This window comes from Puma concolor, chromosome F2 (assembly GCF_028749965.1).
Source record: "Puma concolor isolate L17-30 chromosome F2, mPumCon1.1.hap2, whole genome shotgun sequence".
Lineage (NCBI taxonomy): Eukaryota > Metazoa > Chordata > Mammalia > Carnivora > Felidae > Puma > Puma concolor.
In genome coordinates, this window is record NC_141684.1 from 1,048,283 (window position 1) to 1,055,803 (window position 7,521).

Genomic DNA, 7,521 nt, shown 5'->3' on the forward strand with positions numbered 1-7,521 from the left:
CAAGTGCCTCCTGGTGTGAAGCCATTGAATCCTGCACAATGCAACACAGAGCACTCTTGATGAGAAACAAACTGATCTGATCAAGTTTCTGGATGCGACTACTAATGCATACAAAATACAGGGGAAAGAGGAACATATTAAAAGAGAGAGTAGGGATGTAGTCATCCAAACCCCCATAGGGCAAATGACTGCTTTTTCCCAAGTGGGAAGTAATTCTTTTTTTAAAGAGGAAGGGGACATTGATATGGATTAGCAGACTTAAGACACATTTCCACTAAATGCAACATATAGACCTTGTTCAAACCCCTATTCTAGTTTGAAGTGTTACATCAAGATAGAGTTTCTTGGCAATTATGAAGCTAACAAGCAGTGACACGCCCCACACTTCCTCGTCCTGGGCATTCCTTCTGGCAACTGACGTTCCAATGTCTCTTCTGCCCAGACACCCCGTCCTCAAGACCCTCTAGCCCACTGATTTCCATGAAATAATGAGACACATCAGAGTAGGCATTTGTCCATTTCTCTTTGCAGTTCTGTCATTTTTATTTTATGTATTTTTGAAGCAATTATTAATTGCGTACAAGTTTAGATCACTAGCTCTTCCCCGTAAACGGAACCTTTTATCAGCCTGCCTTCCTTGCTGTGTTCTTCCTTGCCTCTGCCTACAGCCTGTCTGTTATTGATGTGGCTGCTTCAGCTAGTCTGGAAAGTCGTTCTTTGTGACTAAAGATCCAAACATTAAAAAAAAGTAAACACACATTTGTTAGAATGGCTAAAATCCAAAACACTAACACCACCACATGCAGGTGAGGGTATAAAGCAGCAGCAACACTCACTCGTGGCTGGAGGGGACACAAAATGTGGCAGCCACTTTGGAAGACCAGTTTGGCGGTTTCTTACAAACTAAACACTCTTACCACGTGATCCTGGAATCACGTTCCTTGGTATTTACCTAAAGACTTGAAAACTTGTGTCCACACGACAACCTGCACACGGGTGTTCACAGCGGCTTCATCCAGAGCCCCCAAACCCTGGAACAGCCGAGGTGTCCATCAGCAGGTGAACGGACAACCTGTGGTCCATCCAGACAACGGGATGTGGGCCGGCACTAAGTAGGAACGGGCTGTCGAGCCGTGAAAAGACCTGGAGGGACCCTAAATGTATATTACGAGGTAAAAGAAGCCAGTCCGAAAAGGCTACGCACAGTATTATTCCAAGTCTGTGACATTCTGGAAAAGGCAAAACCGTGGAGACCGTAAAAGACAAGTGGGGGCCAGGGGCCGGGGGGACGGGAGGGACAGAGGGTTCAGGGCAGTGAAGCTACTCCGTGTGACACTCTCAGTATCGGGCACACGGATTACACGTCTGTCCAAACCCGCAGAATGTGCGGGCCTAGAGTGAGCCCTGAGGTTAACTATGGAACGTATCAGTATTGGCTCATCAGTTATAACAAGTAAACCACACTAATGCAAGATGTTAGTAACAGGAGGAACTGGGGGTGGGGGGATATGAGAACTACTTTCTGATCAGTTTTTTCAGCAAACCTAAAAATGCTCTAAAAATAGGAAATCCATTAACTCTTTTCCAAAAGCAAAAACAAAGTAGTGCAAGCATTCTATAATCTTGAAGATTAGGAAGCATTTTTTGACAAGAAAGAAAACCTCAAGGCATAAAGTATCGCCACGCAAAGGTATGAAACATTAACGTGAAAGACGTTATGCTAAGACACACCATCGATTAGGAGACAGCAATGTTTACAACAAGTAAAGTAGAAAAAGGATAACTTTACGAAGAGCTGAAAGAAAAGGGCCGACCACTCACCAGAATAAGGAAGGAACACCGCGGCACCGGCCAGGTGTCAGGGAGGCAGGTGACATTGAAGCCCAAAGGACAAAAGTCCTCATCCCGGATGGGGAGGGCAGCCATGGCCGCTGGGCCAGAGATTGCGGTGGATCTAAACTTTGGATCTACTAGATTAAAGCAGACCTACTCGGAGCCGGCAGTATTCTGGGACCCTATTCTGCATGGAGGGTGTGGATTGAACTGTGTCCCCCAAAGTCCTAGCTTCGGGATGTGAGCTGATTTGGAAATAGGGCTCTGGCAGATGGAGTCCCCCGGATAAGGTGGCTCTAACCCAACAGCATTGGTGTCCTTATAAGAAGATGGCCACGTGAAGACACAGACACGCAGGGAAACACCCATGACAACGGAGGCAGAGACCGAAGCCATGCGTCCATGAGCCAAGGAACACCAGAGGCAGGAAGAGGCAGGGAGGACCCTCCCCTCGAGGTTTCTGAGGCAGCGTGGCCCTGCCGATGCCTTGACCTTGGGCTTGTGACTGTGGAACAGAGACAACACATTCTGTTGTTTCAGCCGCCCCAGGAAACTGACACGACCCACGTGCATACAGGAGGCTCCCAGGAGATGTCCTCCAGCAGGACGCGTGTCCTGCAACCCCATGAAGCTGTTCAAAGAAGGGGGACAAAACCATGGAGAAGGACATGGGCCGCACGAGTCCACCACCGCGAGGAAAACAAACCAAGATCATGTGTTACTTACCTGGCACGGGATGAGCGCTAGGGTCAGGCTGAGCCGCTAACCAAATAGCCGTCGGGCCGGGGCTGGGTGGTGGGGGGAGCTCTGGCTTTTTGTCTGGTTCCCACAGAGATACTTTATCGGGTGAGGCTGATGTTGAACTGTAACTTGGAATAAACTTCACTAAAGCAACATGCACTTGGCTCTCTTTTCTAGACAAAAGTTGCCTGATTTGTTGGTCGAGGGACCCAGAAGCTCACTCCACCCTCCCCGACGGGTGAACGTCTGCACCTTCACATCGGACAGTCAGATCCCAGGGGCCTCCGGCTGAAGGGATTTCCAAGTGTCACAAAGGACAGGGATGAAGGAGACACAACACAGCAGCCTGGGCCTTCTGGGACCCAAATGGGGGGTCTTCGGTGCTAGGCTCTGCGGGCCCGCTGCCCAAGGGGGCCAAGGACAGAATCACGTGCAGAGGGAAGCCTGTGCTCCATATGGACAACCTACAGGCGGCTCTGAACGTGGCCCCCACGGAGAGGGAAGGCCAGGTCACCGGCATGGCTCACCCGCCAGCCCCCAGTGGCACACCTATCCTGCCCGAGTGGACTCGCGTCCTCTGCCCTAGACGAGCGCAGGCAGAAGGGGCGGTGTGGTGGGGGAGGGGCATGTTGCTAGCCAGGCTCACCTTACAGGCCACCTGCCTCCAGAACCCCGTCACTCTGGACGTGGTGATCATCGAAAACCGACCTCTGTGCTCCGGAGCCGAAATACAACCCGAACAACAGACTTTGAGGACAAAGAGGAATGACAGTTTTGTGACTTTGCTGCAACAGGCTGATGCCTTTGAACCCGCACACCTGCCCGGCGTAGGTGGCTGAGGGGTCTTACACGTTTCCACGGGCCTCTGGTAGGCCCCGCCAGCTGCCTCCGTCCTGTCTTCAAGGTGGTCGTGACCGGTGCTGGGTCCGTGGTGGGGTCTCCCTACCAAGTATCAATGCCAAGTTCCTGGAACACAGGGTTCCACGGGAAAACAAGTGAAGAGTGGGGGAGGCTTCAGGAAAAAGAAGAGAAACATTTGTTCACTTTACTATAAATGTTTATTTTGAGACAGAGAGGCAGAGAGGGAGAGAGAGAATCCGAAGCAGGCTCCGCACTGCCAACGCACAGCCCCAGGAGGGGCGCGATCCCACAAACTGCGAGATCATGACCCGAGCTGAAATCCAGAGCCAGACGCTCAACTGACTGAGCCTCCCAGGGGCCCCCCAAATTTGTTCAGTTTAAGCACTCCTGTGTCCGTCTGGACTTGCGCCCCTTTACCGTGAGCGGTGCCGGTGACGGGATGTTGACATGCAGACCTCACGGTGCTTTTCCGTTGCTTCACCGCCGCGGTTCCCTCCCCAAGCTGTGCTGAAGGGTGGTTTGCTCAGGAAGTCATGCACAGATATGCACAGGAGCACCAGCCTCCTGAGCCCCCGACGTGCCCGTTACTGCTCCCTCAAGGGCCTCTCCAGCCACAGCCCCAAAGCGGAGCACAGACGACAGACTGGGACTCGCCCCACAGCTGCGGCCTCGGCAGCCAGCACAGGTGAGCGAGGGGACACTGGGAGCCTGACGCTCCCACCGTCCCACTGCCACGAAGTGCCAAGGTGGCCCACTGGGATTGGTCCATAGCTGTCATCAGAGGGAATGTAGCTAATCGCATAATTCTGCATTGTTCATATTTAATTCCACACAATCGCATCATGAAGTGAAAGACCAAAAACCAGAAACCGGTGACCCCGACACACAGCCAGCCGGTTTCTGCAGGATACGGCTCAAGTCCGTAGCACGCCTGCCTTAGCGCTTACTGCCCAAAGATGGGGAACGGGCCGGTAGAACCTGCACTTGGATGTCCCGCGAAGGCCCTTACAGCTCCACAGGTCGGGGACAAGAAACCAGGCACTCCCCTGCCCGACTGTGCTGAACTGGAAAAGAAATACAAACGCTGCTACAAACGTTTGGATTCTATGAATAAGAGACACCCACGCACTCCACTGGGCAGATTTCCATTCATTCTGGGGGCCTCAGGACCCAGGCCCTATGCTTCAGTAGCCATGCTGCGCCTGTCCTGCAGGAGCAAGGCCTTCCCCAGCTGGTCTGCGGGCCAGGACTGACCCAGGGAAGATTCTGCTATGGAATGAGTTGTCCCCCCCCCCCCCCCCGCCAAATTCCTACACTGAAGCCCTAACCCCAATGGGATGGTTCTTGGAGGTGGGGCTTTGGGGGTGATTAGATTAGACGAGGTCATGGGGGGGGGCCCCCCCAACAGGCTAAGTGCCCTCATAAGATCAGACACCAGAGCTCCCCCCACCCCCTGAGCTCACAGCGGGGAGGCGGCCGTCTGCCCGCCAGGAAGGGGGCCTCCCCCGCACCCGACCGGGCCGACGCCCCGCTCTCAGACTCCCAGCCTCCAGAGCCGCAAGAAACAAACGTGTGGCTTACAGCACCCGGTCTGTGGTGCTGTGTTCGGGCCGCTGACTGAGCCGAATGGCCCAGCACTGTCACTTAAGGACTTAACGGCTGTTTTCAATCATCTTCAGTACATACTAATGAACTGAAAATATAAACATCCGGTAAAATAAGAAAAAAAGAAGAAACTTTTCAGACACAACTAGTTTCAACAGCTCATTCTGCCAGTATGCTTTTGTCCGTCTTCTTTTTATTAGAATTTTAAAGCAAATCCCCAACACCTTGTCATTTCACCCACAAATAGGTCAACATGCAAATGCGTCCCTAATACGGATTTTTTTTTTTTTTTTAGGTAGGCTCCACACCCAGCATGGAGCCCAATGTGGGGTTTGAACTCACGACCTGAGATCAAGACTTGGAGGTTACCCGCCGGAGCCACCCAGGCGCCTGCCCACACAGGCCTCTCTGACCACCTGCCAGCGTCTGGCCACATAACACTGGGAACAAACGTTCCCAAAGCGCACACAGTGTGACTGTAGACGAGTGAAGGCATGACGTGGTGCCCATGAGTGAATTCAGTTGGGGAGGTTGCATGGGACGACGGCACCGTCAGCACGGGGTTCTAAGACACCGATGGGGATGCGTGGCCGGCGTGGGCACCAGATGGGATGCCCTGTCCTCATGCGGAGACAGGACCAGGACAGCCCGAACCTGCGCCCTGCACATGTGAATGTTCTCACACACCTTCCCACAGACAGGGACCCGTCACTGCCTTCTCCCAAAGCAGGGGTGGGGCAGCCTGTCACTCTTCACTATTCTTCCTCTAGAACTTGTCTGTTGCTCACTGGATTTGGGACTCAGCCACAGCCTCCCCTAAACTGTGCAGCCAGGGTCTGCTCAGCGCCAGCCTCTGACCCCAGCTCTGTTGAGAGCCATCCTCCTCGGAGTCACCGAGTTTCCTGCTGCCGTGCGCACCTGTGTCTTTGCCAAGTCAAGGACAGAGCCCCAAGATGCAGGAGAGGCCAGTCCCAGAGATGCCCTGAGAAAAGACAAACCACCTGGAGGAAAAATGCCTAGTTACCCATCAGGGATGAAAGGAAGAGATCTCACTATAGATCGTACAGACATTATCAGTATCATAAAGAGCCACGAGGAGTAAAAGTATGCCAACAAGTTCCCTTAAAAACACAACATTTGGGGTGCCTGGGTGGCTCAATCGATTAAGCCTCCAACTTCAGCTCAGGCCATGATCTTGTGGTCTGTGAGTCTGAGCCCCACGTCCGCCTCTGTGCTGACAGCTCAGAGCCTGGAGCCTGCTTCGGATTCTGTGTCTCCCTCTCTCTGCCCGTCCGTCCCCTGTTCGCACTCTGTCTCTCTCAAAAATAAATAAACAAAGAAATTTTTTAATTTTCTGCCTATCAAAAGTCAGTTCAATGAAAAAGCAAGTCGCAGCCTGGGAGAAAATAGTCTCAATACACGTATCTTAGAAAAGGCTCCTATCCAGAACTAGAAATCCTACACGAGTAACAGAAATAAAAAGAAAGCTAAAATGAGCAAAATATTTGAAGGTTTCACTAAAAGACCCACGACGGTCTCTAAACGCCCGACACAGAGCATCAAGCCCGCGTCCCCAAGAACTTAGAGGAGACACTGAGCTCCCCTCGGGGCTTAATGACCATCCCCGCGAAGTACTGAGCGCAGCCCCACCAACAGGGCGCCCAGGGCGCGCCACCACCGGTGAGACCCCGTGAGCTGAAAACAGAGGGGAAGGGGATGCACCACACGAACGACGGCCGGAACCGCATCCAAGGCCCCCCGCATCGCAGCCGTCCAGGCCGCGGCGTGGCGAGGAGCGCGGAGAGGGAGGAGCCCCGGAGAGCACCGAGAGAAGTTCCATTTTGGAAAGGTCCCTCGGGGTGGACAACTCGGAGGGCAGCGGGTCGGGTGGGGAAGACGGTGAGGCGCCGGCCGCCGATCCCGAGGGCGGGAACGGGGCGCGCCAGCCGCGAGGACACTAGGCGTCTGCGGTGGCGGAGCGCGGGCGGGAGGAAAGGGCTCCCACCTGGGGACAGCCACCTTCCCGGTGGGGCCGCCGGGGAGGAGCAGAGAGCTGGGCGTGGAGAGCCGGGGACTTGGGACACTGCGCCCGCGGCGCCACAGTCGCGGTCCCGGCGGAGCCGTTCGGGCACGCCCTCTGTCCGCGCCCCGCCCCGCCGAGGCCACCGCCCACTTCCCCAGCGGAAGTGCTCCTCCCGCCGCCGGAAGCGGCGCTCCCGCCCTGCCCGGAAGCGCGTCTCGGTGGTGCGCGCGGGCGGCCGGGCGGGCGAGGTGGCAGCTCAGTCGGCCGCAGCGACCGTCCCCCGGGCCCCCTCCCCGTCCCCCAGCTGTCCCCACCCCCCGGCGGAGCCCCTCCACCTTCCAGCCTCGCTCCCCGCCGCAGCCCTCCGCCGCGTCTCTACAGTGGCTGGCGCTCCGGCGTCTCCGGCCCCTTCGCCAGGTGTGCGTGGCTGTGCGTGGACCCGCGACTAATACAGCCAT